Here is a 13819-nt window from a genome sequence, read left to right on the forward strand (position 1 = left end):
TTAGTTACTAAATCTCAGAAATTTGAGCAGGAAATTTTATTTAATTCAAGATTTGTGTAGCTGTCATAGATTAACAATTATTGAAATATTTTTAGCAAAATAAAAGAATTTTTTTTTCAAACTCTAATGAAGAAATAAATAAATTACCACTTAATGATTGAGTCAAATCAGAAAAAAATGGCAAAATCTCATTCCAACATTTACGAATTGGAAAATACGTACATTAAATCGTTTATCTCGGAAAATATTGATAGATTAATCAATCAATATTTTAGCAAGTAGTAAAGTTTTGGTAAAAGTTATTCCTCATGCTACTTTCTACCTGTTTCCAAACTTTTTAGAGCTGTACGGTTAATAATGATTCTGTAATAGCAATTTTTACAAATGGTCCTTTGCTATAGTCCTAAGGTTGTTAAAAACTTTGAACTCAGTTTTCTCTAATCTAATATTTTGCAATTTTAGCTGTTTATAAAACACTAAGACTTTTCTTCCAAAACTTCAAATGCTCAGATATTTTGGGCATATATTAATGATAATTAAAGGAGAGTAAAGAATTTTAATCTTAGATTTAAGAGTTTTTAAAAAAACATAATTGTGGAACTTGGAGTTTTTCAATTTTCTTTTGGTAATATCTCATGTCTTAGAATTAATGTATAATTTTTTAGAATTTTAAATCATATCCTAGCTTAATAGATACTACGAGTTATTCAACAGGGTATAACTAGTATATGTCGCGGAATGCCACCAGACGGCGCTCTCCTATTCAATATTTTATTCATTAATGTATAACATATTGAATTAATAGGAGAACGCCATCTGGTGGCATTCCGCGACAGTATATAAGTACAAGTTTCATGCAAAAATATTGTGAATTCTGCAGACTACCTAGGACTATCCTTAAATAACAAACTATCGTGGAATAACCACATTGATAAAATCTCTAAAAAGCCCAAGCAGCCTTTGCTAGCCTACGACCACTACTCAATGCAAATTCCAGACTACCATTAAATTTGAAAAGCCAACTATATATAAGTTGCATCAGACCGATCATCACATATGCTAGTCCAGCATGGAGTTGCCTAACCAACACACAAATAAAAAAGCTGGAAACTCTACAAAATAAATTCCTTCGGAGAATGACCGGTGCCCCTTGGCATTTACCAGATAAACATATCAGGAAAGATTTAAATATGGACTCAATTGAAGAATTCATGAATAAACAAAATGCTAGCTTCTTTAGTGATGCTAAGATAAGCACAACTGCCGATTTCAATCTCATTCTAGATAAAGAACCAATACAGGATGCAAAGATGCATAACCCAATCCTACACTTCCTGCTCTCTAACGGGATAATTTCAGACCACTACAATCCATAGTTTTTTTAGATACCTCGCCCCATACTATATCATATATGGATGCTCCCGAGAAGAGGAAATGAACAAGGGTGATTCTTAGCTCGGGAGTATACCACCCCTAGCCTTTAACCTAATTGTGCCCCCATGTAACTAAACTACAACCATACTCAATTGCTATTTACTTCACAGTAATACTCAGATATGACCTGCAAACGCAGCAGACTACTCAGTCATCAACTATCCTTGCTTTTTCCACAATGCCATTAGTCTCAGTCGCCATTTAGCCTAATTCATATGAAGAAGTCGGGTGCCCGCTACCGCGGGCAGGTACTTCAACAAAAACCAGATTCAAGTCAAGCAAAAATATTCAGAAACGAGAGAGGAATACCATTTTAAAATTTAGAGAAAAAAAGATAACTTCTTTAAAAATGAAATATTATTTACACTAGAAAACTTTCTTTTTCTGTTGCATGGGATTTTTAACAGATCCTAGCAACTTTCGTATCACTGATTTCAAATCTGTAACCAGTTCCTCTCACCAATCTACAGTTTTTCTTTTTTTTTAATGACATTTTTCATTTTGTGTCTAAATGTACAAATTCTAAAACTTTATAAATATAACAGGGTGATGCATAAATGCTGCGACAAACTTATAAAATAAATAGGGGAGTAATTTAACATTGTCAGGATTAAAATTGCATAAGAACCCTTATCTAGAGATTTCGTCAGACGCCGTTGGGACCGCTTCCCTACTATAAACTGTTACTTCGTATGCTTCTGAACAGGTCATAAAAGGAAAACGCCTCTAGCCTCGTACGCGACATTTCCGAGTATGCGTTCCTATACAATTTTAATCCTGATGGTGTGTCCTTACTTCCCTAAAAAATTTTCGCTGTATTTATGCGACCCCTAGTTATATATAACGTTTTTAAGATAGAACATTTCGTCAAAAAATGAACTAAAAATGTCATTTAAAAAAAAATCTGCAGCTTTAAGAAGAAAACCAATTTCAGATTTGTAATCCCCACAACCTACTTAGGCAAGAATGTAACAAAAAATTTGTTCCCTTGAGATAATTTTCTCACTTTTTTTCTTTTTCAAATTTGAAATATGTTGTTATCTCTACTGAATATATTGTCGTGAATAAAATTGTGCAAGAGCCCATAATAAAAAAAAATTGCAAAAAAGAACAATGTCTCCATAAAAGTAAACATAATTATACTTCCCGAAGATCAACATTCTAGATATTTCTAAATTATGCTAAATTAATCCTGTATTATTTATTTGACAATGCAAGGAGTGAAACGTTAATAAAAACACTATAATATAGAATCCTTCAAATGAAAGTAACGCTAAACCTTATGCAAATATAATAGTCCAAGCTTTTATACTTTAAGAGCATTGCATACTTTGTACGCCAACGGCTTTTAAAGTCTAGATGAAGCCAGTTTTTTACATTATTGCATTAGACTTAAGTACATTAGACTAAGTGCATAGACTAAGTGCATTAGACTAAGACATTAAGTAGACTTAAGTGCATTAGACTCAAGCAGTAATATAAATGCCGTTAACACTAATTTTTCTTTAATTAATGAAAAAAATTATATTAATACATTTAAAAAATGTACTTGACAGTTAAACAATGCATTTCAGTAAAACAGAAAAATAATTTTAATGTAAGGAAGGAAAAAATAACACCAATAACTCGAATGAATTGGGGCTAGTAATATGAATTGGAATCTTAGTATGTATGGTATGGAGATTTGTTAAGTGGTCCAGGATTTTTTTTTCTCAAAGTTATTTTAAAGCAAATCTCGTCCATCGCTAATCTAAGAAAAACATTCCTTTTTAAAGCAGCAGTGAATTGAACAAGTTTATCGAAGATTTTCAATTCTATTAATATCAATACTTATGTAGTGTTATTAAAATAATATCGGTTACTTGTTCTTTTCTCGCCTATGGTCACATAAAGCCATCAGCTAATTCCGCCATTTTAGCCGGACAGTCGCAGCAGAGAAAGAAAATTTAATTTTCATATCAACATTTATATGGTATTATTAAAATGATATTAATTACTTATTTGTTATCTTCACGCTTATGTCTCAGCTTATTTTATCTTTTTAGCTGGTTAGTCGCACTTCTGATCAACTTTTTTCTCTTATGCACTGATTTGTTCTCTAGCTCTTATTTGTTCTCTTCATGCTTATAGTCTCAGATTATTTTATCTTTTTAGCTGGTTAGTCGCACTTCTGATCAACTTTTTTCTCTTATACACTTATTTGTTCTCCAGCTCTTATTTGTTCTCTTCATGCTTATAGTCTCAGATTATTTTATCTTTTTAGCTGGTTAGTCGCACTTCTGATCAACTTTTTTCTCTTATACACTTATTTGTTCTCTAGCTCTTATTTGTTCTCTTCATGCTTATAGTCTCAGATTATTTTATCTTTTTAGCTGGTCGCACTTCTGATCAACTTTTTTCTCTTACGCACTGATTAGTTCTCGAGATCTTATTTGTTCTCTTTATGCTTATTGTCTCAGCTTATTTCATCTTTTTAGCCGTTAGCCACACTTCTGATCAACTTGTTCCTCTTATACACTTATTTGTTCTCTGGATCTTATTTGTTCTATTCATGCTTATTGATTCAGTTTATTCCTTATCGGTTTTTAGCCGGTTAGCCGCACTTCTGATCAAATTTTTCCTCTTATTCACCATCATTCTTCGTGTTAACATGGGTCCTCCTTGTCTTCTTCACTGTTTTCCATGCTAAAACTATTGCAATAATAACAATTAAGGGTGTTTAATTATGCAATCTGAACGAATTTTAGTTCAAATGCTCAAAATATTTCAAATTTTAACATCTTTCTAATATTGTCCTTTAGCTTCTTTTATTTCATTCTGCACCTTTATGTTTTTGTTAAAGAGAATCGGGGTGTTGTCTTGTGCATGATCTATTCCCAACCATAACTAAGCACCCAGACCCCATTTTCAGGTCTCTATCTTTTAACGCCATGGTAGGAATGCCACCTTACTTTAACCTTGGTCAGTAAGACATGGCCAGAACCTGATGTTCGCGTGTGTTTGCTGAAAGCATAGGACAAACATGCATAAACATTTTAAATTAACGTAGACAAACACAGAAACAAATGACGTTAACTTTCAACTCTGTAACGGGAAAAGTTAGAAGAGTTTATATACTGTTCATCAGGAGGATGATATCGGTGCAATCTAGCTTTTTAAAGGGATCGAAATTTCAAATGGCATTAAATTCTGTTATAAACTTTCAGCAGACGACTGAAACTTTTATTGTCATTCGGGTTAAATATGAGGTTAAAATTTGAGCTCCTTAGCTAAACAGAAAGTGGTATGATTTTCGAATGAAAATAAATTTTGTAGGTAGCGGTCAAGAATCAATTAAATTTTGTATTCTCGCAAGGTGCATTCACATTGCATTCGACTTTTCTAAACGCAAATGTGAATGTTTAGAAGATACAAATTTAGAAGATAAAAGAAGGGCTCGCGCATGCACAAATCACAATCACGTACGATTGCATATACGAATTGTATGCAACGAAAATGTTCCAACAGAGTTGCAGTTGAAATTTGAGTCATTTAGCTAGTAAGAAAACGCTCAGGAGTTTAATTAACGATAAATTAATTCTACTAGGTTATAAAATGATGATCTGCTTGTTGTAATCAAGATACGATCGAACCTTCTATTGTCATCAACCTCGGAGATGCATTTGAAATTAGAGCCCTCTGGTAATTCGTCAAGAGATCGGAAATTTAATTGAATTTAAGTTTTATTTGTCAGTGAAACGACTATTAACTCTTCTTGTAACAATCAAAAGAAGATTGAACCTGTTATTGTCTTTAGATATAAAGGTACACCAGAAATTTGTGCATTATCGTTATTCGGAACTTTGATTATTGATAAAATCCATATGGCGATGAAATGATGATAGCGGAGATGATTGAATCTGGTTTTATCATCATCTTGAGCGGTGTAGTTTACTTTTGATTCCCCAAGATATTCGAAAAGTGGGCAGAATTATTATGGATGATAAATTCTTTTGGGCCATAAAATGACAATAAATTTTTCTGGAGACCAGAGAGCAATTGAAACTTGTATTTTCATCAAATCTAGAAGTGCTGTTGTAATTTGAGTTTTCTAGTAATTCGAAAAATTGTCTGAATTTTTCTTGGCAGTAAATTCTGATACCGTGTTATAATAGTGATGAAATTGATATAATTCTGATAAAGGTAATAAAGTGACGATAAATGCTTTTTGTAGCAGTCGAGAGATGATTGAAACTTATATTTTCAGTAGGCATAGAAAGGCAGTTGAAATTCAATCATTCAAGACTTCTAGAACATTCAAGACTATTTTTTTATGATTACAAACTTGAAAGCAAGTTATTAAAAAACGTTTTAATACCTACTAGTTAACTAGTTACCATTGAGTTGATAGATAGTAGTTCCTTTATTAACACAGTTGTTTTTCCTGCTTTTTACATAAATTACAACAGTATTCTCTAGTTATATCAGAGTTAACCTATGTGAGCCTGATACAACACGTGTTAAACGGTTTTGGCTTACTCTAAGAAAAGAAATCTATCTTCCTAGAACTATATATTAAACTAATATGTGCTAATTAGTTAGCCATAAACATTAAACTTTAAATAATAAGTTGTCTTTGGAATAATAACAGATTACAGTTAACAGATTTTAATACAGGAGTGTTTTACACAGACAAAAGAGTTTTAACAGTACACTGTTAGAAATTTCTTGGAAAAATGGTTAAATAACAATTTATTTAATGGTTATTTTACCATATTCGCGCAAAATAGTCAAGTAATCATAAATAAGCTGGTATTCAAAATGTTACCCGTGAGTAGAACCGTTTAATAACTGCTTTCCCCTAATACGATGAAATAACCAGAATTTTATCACACCAGTTGGGCCAACCTAATAAAGCCACTTAATTCTTTATTGCTGGGTATATATTATAGCCAAGAGGGCTGATCTCATGACTGACAGAACAGGGCTTTGAGTCCCAACTTTGACATCACAATATTTCCGCCATTTCCTTCAACACATGAAGAGTTTCTAGCCACCTTCACTCCCCAATTAGTTACCTTAGGCAAATAGAATACGATACTTTCATTCATGCATAGATGGCAGCACAATAAAGCTGCTGATCACAAAAAATCTAGCATTTTCTATCGCTTACGATAGGTGAAACAAACAGATAAACTAATAAAACCAAATCCCACGATTCATTTGATAAAAAAACATCTCAACCTCAACCAAACTATAATGCCCATTTCTTAACCAAAAGCCTAGTTCCGATGCCTAGTTAAATTTCTGTTGTACGGTATTGTTGTTGTAGTTAATTTACGTCGCACTAGAGCTGCACAATGGGCTATTGACGACGGTCTGGGAAACATCCCTGAGGATGATCCGAGGACAAGCCATCACAATTTTGATCCTTTGCAGAGGGGGTGGCATCCCCGCTTCGGTAGCCCAACGACCTGCGCGCGAATTTGCAGTATTGAAACCATGCTAGTTGTAAATAACTTTTTTAAAAAAAGCATAGTTTTGTATTTCAGTCTGTTTAGCCCTATTAGTTGTAAACGGTTTCAAAACCGTAAAGGTAAAAAATGTTCTTTACCGTAAGCTGCCCGGTTAATTGGATGGACAGAATGCTGCCAATTATTTTACCGTAATTTTGGAATTCTAATAGTGTACAGATTATTTTCAATTCAATCGAAGATAATTCAAATTTATTTGAAGTCTGAACAACTGTTTGAACAAAAATTATTTTACGATTACACGTTGTTTTATTACATAAAATGTGCTAATAAACCGATTAGACATTTTTTAATTTAAAATTAATGTTATAATCGCTGTTAACTTAATACAATTCTTTTATTAAACAAAACTAAACTTTTATTAAGAAAACATACTTCCAATGCTCTTCCGTTGCATCATATCGAATTTCGTGACTTTTTTTTTTTTTTTTTTTTTTTTTTTTACTAATTTTCAACGAATCTCGTTAGTTTTTCTTTTTTTTTCACAAAGATGTAACACGCCAGAGTAATTGATTTAATTAACACTTTTATAAAGTTTTCATTGAATTTGAATGTTGGCTTACCATTTCAAACAATCTTGTTTTTGTCTTAGTTTGTTTAATTGATAATTTTCTTGACATGACAATATCGAATACAGAGCTGCAGTTTTTAGTTGTCCCCAATTTTTTTATGGTAATATGAGAGGCCTCTAAAGTTTATAAGGCTTTAATTAATTTTTGTAATTTTATAAAAATTTATCAGAAATTCTAAGTGCAAAATGTTTTAGAAAAGGAAAATCAATTTGGGAAATAACTTTCAAAATTACTCTTTTATAACATATTTTGTTTTCAAAATTTCGACAAAAGAGGATATGTTATAAACTATCCTGCTTTTTTCCCCGCCTATTTTGATATTAACTTTTCTGTATTGTTTCAATTAACGCGACTTAGGGCATAAACAAACACATATCTTCGTGACTAGTGTCAACACATGGTGCTGGAGCTAGTGTCATTCAACTTCCAGTGGAAGGAAAAAAAAATGTGAATTAATGATAAATGTAACACATTTGATGTTATTTTTTCTAAACTAGAGTGATTTCGTAGTATACACCTTTACAAATAGCGGTTTCAATATCATAAAAGTTTAGCTTGAAACCTTTATAATAATTCCCTTTTCAATGGTTTAAAAAATTAAAGAGAGCGGAGCTGTTTTATTAATTTTCTTAAAAATAATTATTTCAATGTAGATGAATAAAGAAGAAAAGTTTTTAGAATAAAATTATTTTTTGTCGTAAACTGAACTAAAGCAGAACATCAAGGAACAATCCGAGTTGTTTAGATTTGCTCCAATGAAAAAAATTTAGCCAAACTATGCACTCCGTGTATTGTCCAGTCGGAAAATTTTATCCTCAAATTAAAACTGGTTATTCAAGCTGATTTAACTTAAAATTTGTTTTGTGCTTTTCAATGTGCAGCAGAGATAAGCTATCTAAGACATATCCCAATCGAAAAGCACGTAGGTAGCAAGAGCCACGATTGTTGCTTTCAGAAAATGTGAAATGTGAATGAGAGAATTAAAATTTTAAAATTGAATCTCAATAAGAGTTAACGACTTTTTGTTGGTCAAGTTTTTTTTTAGAGAAAACAGTATTGTTGGTAAAATGGGAGTTGTTCATAGATATGGAAATTATGATGTTCAATTCACAAGGGGAAAAAAAGGTGTATATAGTTTTGAGCATGAATTTTTATCCAGAAAAAAAGACATTTCTCTTACCTTACGAGAAGAAATAGTTATCAAATTTCTATTACCAGTAACTGATAAAACTAACAAGAATGCATGGCATAATACACATTTTATAGTTGACATGTCAAATTTTTTGATGAAATACAAAATTCAAAATATTTTTCGAATAAATCCTAATTGAAAAATAATTTTTAAACGAATTGATTTGCGTTCTAAATATCTTTCTCAGTATAGTGGAATGCTCTTTTACAAATAAGTCTTTTAATTAAAATATGTCAATATTTTTTCCGCAATAAAGCTTGTATTTAAATTAATTTCAATTTGAGTTAGATATACTTTCCTGAGTTGTAATAAATGACTATTTAGTAAGTTTTTTATTTTGTCCACACTAGTCTTAGGTAGTGGTGGGAGTCTGGACGAAAAAACTTCATTTAAAAAAAATATTATGAAAAAATTAAATAGTTTCAAAATTTCAGAAATAAACCAGAATTCATGCAAACGTCCGTCTGGTTTTTCGGCAACTTCACAAAAAATGTCCACACTTGCCTTGCCTCCCTTAATACCATCAAACCCACAAAGTTATCGTAACCTTTTAGGTCAAAAATTAATTATAGAACATCTCTAAAATATTTGTCACGCAATGTAACATCAAATACACATTTTAGATTTTTTTACCAAAAATTTAGTCAAATATAACGAAAGGGTCAGTTAAATTTAAACAATTTGCAACTAATAACGCTAAACTGATAATTTCAAGCGACAACATATTACCGTAAACTTTGTCGTTAAAACTGATATTAAAAGTATTTTTTTAAATACCTAATACAGTTAGAGGACTGTAATATATTTCAAATTTAACGGAAGGATTATTGACAAATAGTTTGAAGAGTTAAATATAATTTTAAGTGTTAAATACTCCAATTTAGAATGACGTGGGCACAGGGGTGTTAAGGAACTGAGCCGCCACTGAAACGCATTGGTTCTATCATTGATGGCGGTTATCTGAAGCTCAACTAGATACAGACCCATGGGTACCAGATTGTGAAATACTCATATAAGAAGTTTAAAAAAACGGAATCAAATGCTATGGCCTTTTTTAGAAATAGCTAGGTTTATTTTCGTAAACACACATTTTGTGCTATGTTCATTTTCGCAAATATGTATTTCGAGCTTGGTTCATTTTTGTAAACGCGCATTTTAAGCTTTGTACATTTTTGTGAACACACAATATTTCTCCATTTCGTAAACACGCATTTCAAGCTTTGTTCATTTTCGTAAACACGCATTTCGAGCTTTGTTCATTTTCGTAAACACGCATTTCTAGGTCTATTTTCGTAAATATACGTTTGGAGCTATGTCCATTTTCGAAAACACGCATTTCGATCTTTGTACGTTTTTGTGAACTCGCTAGCTTTCTCCATTTTCGTAAGCACGCATTTCGAGCTTTGTCCATTTTCGTAAACATACGTTTGGAGCTATGTCCATTTTCGAAAACACGCATTTCGAGCTTTGTACATTTTTGTGAACTGGCTAGTTTTCTCCATTTTCGCAAACACGCATTTCGAGCTTTGTACATTTCTGTGAGCTCGCTAGCTTTCTTCATTTGCATAAACACGCATTTCGACCTTGGCCCATTTTCGTATACATACATTTAGGGCTATGTTCAATTTCGAAAACACGCATTTTCTGTTTTTTGCATTTTCGTGAACACTCTATCCTTCTCCATTTTCGTAAACACACATTTCGAGCTGTGTCCAGATTTAACAACTATCCGAAGGTATATTACTTTTGAAATCTTTTTATTATAACACAAATTACAATACCAATAAAAATATGCAACATTTTTTGAATAAGTTACGAAAAATTCAAAGTATTTGTGCACTTTTTTTATTAAAATTTCCCCAACTTTCATTCTCGGAGAAAAAACGCTTCTGCGTTTCCCTACTCTTGCAAAAATTATGCAAGCACGTTAAATAACTAGCCAGTATATCCAAATAGCCATCATTTGCGTCTTCCTCTATCATTCTTCCTTTTACCCCAATTCCTAGAATCACATTGTTAATAATAAAACAACATCAGGGGCATTCTGGGAAAGGGTTTGTTTTATCCCCACTTTGGTCTGTAATTGCCTTTTTAATGAACTCCGGCATTCCGTTTCTGTCAGCCAGGAAGCAATTAGCGGGTGCTTAAATTTGGGCGTTCACGCTCACCTCCTTCCTTAGTTAAACAGCGACACTAACGTTAGCCTGATAGATAGGAAAAGGAAAATTTCTGCCTTTTCTTTTCCTTCTTTTAACACGAATCCGTTATCATCTCCGTTCATTGGGTTTAATTAGTTTGGGGCAAGTCAGTCACTAAAGAGAATAGTATTTTGATGTCTTGCAATAATAAGACGGTTTGATTTGTTCGGACGGTTTTAATTTAATGAATTTTTTTAAATGGGATTTTGTTCTTATGTCTGATGATGTAATTGTGTTAGTGTTTATTCTCACTGAATGTGACACTGCTTTCCTGCAGAGGTACAATTGCATTTTCGAATATTTTGCAGGAAGTGCATCAATCGATAACTAATAAGAATTACATGCGAATATCATTCATATCAAAATATAGTCCAATAATTTACTTTTAAAATCCATTCCAAAATTAAATTGACACTGTGATTTTGCTACGAATGAACAACTAATTGGAGAGCAGCTTACACCTCTATTGCATAACTGAGGATCATTGGTTCGATTCTGGAATATCCTTCAGTATGTGTATTTTCCCTAGCGAGAGGAAATTAAACCTGTGAAAGACGCAAATATAGTTCCATTTTCGAACATTTTGCAGGAAATTATGCATCACTCGATAACAGATGGGAATGATTTTCAAATAGAATATTCTGAAAATTTCATCCCATGATTTACATCTTGGTATCCATTCCAAAAATGAATTGACACTGCGATTTTGCTAAGAATGAACAACTAATTGGGCTGCAGCTTACATATCTAATCATATCTTATGTACAACTGCTGATCATTGGTTCGATTCTGGAATATCCTTCAGTTTGTGTGTTTTTCCAAGAGAGATTCGCTTAAACTTGAAGGATGCCAATTTTCTCTTTCTTGTGCAGTAAAAGTCACAAGTACAAAGGGAAGTACTAGATTACACTTCGACCATGCCATTAGACCAGCATGAAAAATATGACATTGGGGAACAAATATTTGGTTGTAATTACACAAGCACTTGATCGAATCCAGATTAAAATTACATAAGAACCCATACCCGGAAATGTCAACGCAAGCAGTTTGATGCACTTTCCTATGATGAAATGTTCAGAAGCGCACGAAGAAGCAGTTCATAAAAGGAAGGCGCCTCCTAGTGGCGTACAACATTTCTCACCATTTTAATTCTGATGATGCGAATGCAAATTAAATCCCTTAGAAGTTTGTCGCAGGATTTACTCGACCCGCTGAATACTTTTAAACTGAATCTTTTCGACAAAAAAAGACTTAAAATGTCCTTTTGAAAAAAAACCTGTAGCTTGAAGAGAGAAACTGATTGCTGATTTGAAATCAGAGATACGAAAGTATCTAAGATGTGTTAAAATCTTATGCAACTGGGGAAAAAAATTCTCCAGTGTGTTCTTTAAAATAAACTAGAAAAAAATGTAAGTATTTGGTCATAGTGGGATATATGTGAGCATATGCATAAGCTTAAGTAAAAAATGATAACTAAATGCTGGTTAAAATAAAAGTTATCATAACTGCAAATCGAAAAGAAGGCTGTTTAAAAAGTGAATAGCTTTGATGAAAGAATAAAAACTATTAACCTTGAAAACGGGGATTAAAGGGATCGATGATGCAGTGTGCAATTGCTTCTAACTGAAGAGGACACTAATCTAATAATATCACCCAACAGTTACGATTTTAACATGAGTCAGATTATTTTCTATTTTAACTATGATGAGTGTTTTTTCGGTTTTTATCACACAAATGGTTGCAAAACGTACATTAAAAGAATATATTTTCATTGTTTACCATACATCTCAACAGCCTTGCAACAATCTGACTATTGATGTTATGGATTCGAATGGTTTCGGAGTTAAGAACATTGAGCACTTGGTTGTAACATTTGGATATGATAAGCAAGACGACCTCAAGTTCGAATTTCTGCAATGACTAACTAGTAATTAGCATACTATTCCCAACTGCCTTATACCAAACTGTAAGTTGCTAGAAGCAATGAAAAAAATGTTGGTCACCTGATTATATTGAGGTCTCGGCGTTAATACTAAAATATAAAAATTAAACTTCATCCTGAAAGTTCTGAAAAGCACAGGATTGTTCAAATTCATAAATTTTATACATTCATTAGAAAATATCTATCGTGCATATTTTTCTCATTTGATAATTAAAATTGAACATTGATTCAAATGAACACTATTTCGTCATTATTAGATAAGTGAATTTTTTTATGCATATAAATTACAAATATTAAAAGCTAATCTAAAGAGGAAAAAAGCAAATTTAACTAAATTTTAGCTACTTATAAAACTCTGGGTTAAGAAAATTGTATGAAGATACAGAGGCCACAGGATCCTGGAAGCACAATCACCATGGCGGCGAAAAGATTATGGTTGATTCCAATTTCTTAGTACAGTTTAACTTGTCTTTTAAATCTGAAAATCTAAATATTTTCAAATTAAATTGTTTCTTAAAACATAATGCCAGTAAAATTTTTAAGACTTCATGTAAAAATAACTATTAATACTTCTTTTTATTTAATAAGGGTCAGAAAAAGTTTGAATTGTAAAATATACAAATATTTTCATCATTTTAAGCTTTGTAATTTTCTATGACAAAATATAAATAATGAACGAAAATGGTCAAATAATTCTTGAGAAAATGACTTTATTTGAAATTCTAATACTCAGAAACTATTCAATCGATTTCCTTCAAGTTTGGAATTTTTTTCATTTAAAATTACATAGCTTAAAAGGATTCAAAAATTTGTATATCTTACAATTCAGTACTGTGTTTCAACTCTTATTGAATAAAATTATTTTAAAAAAACTGATAAACTATTTAAAAAAATTTCATGGAACTATCTTTGGATAAAGAATTATATAATTCTTCGAAAAAAATATTTCGATTCGCTTAAAAACTTCC

The sequence above is a fragment of the Parasteatoda tepidariorum genome, chromosome 2 (assembly GCF_982258835.1).
Source record: "Parasteatoda tepidariorum strain Cologne lab strain chromosome 2, Ptep-v5.0, whole genome shotgun sequence".
Lineage (NCBI taxonomy): Eukaryota > Metazoa > Arthropoda > Arachnida > Araneae > Theridiidae > Parasteatoda > Parasteatoda tepidariorum.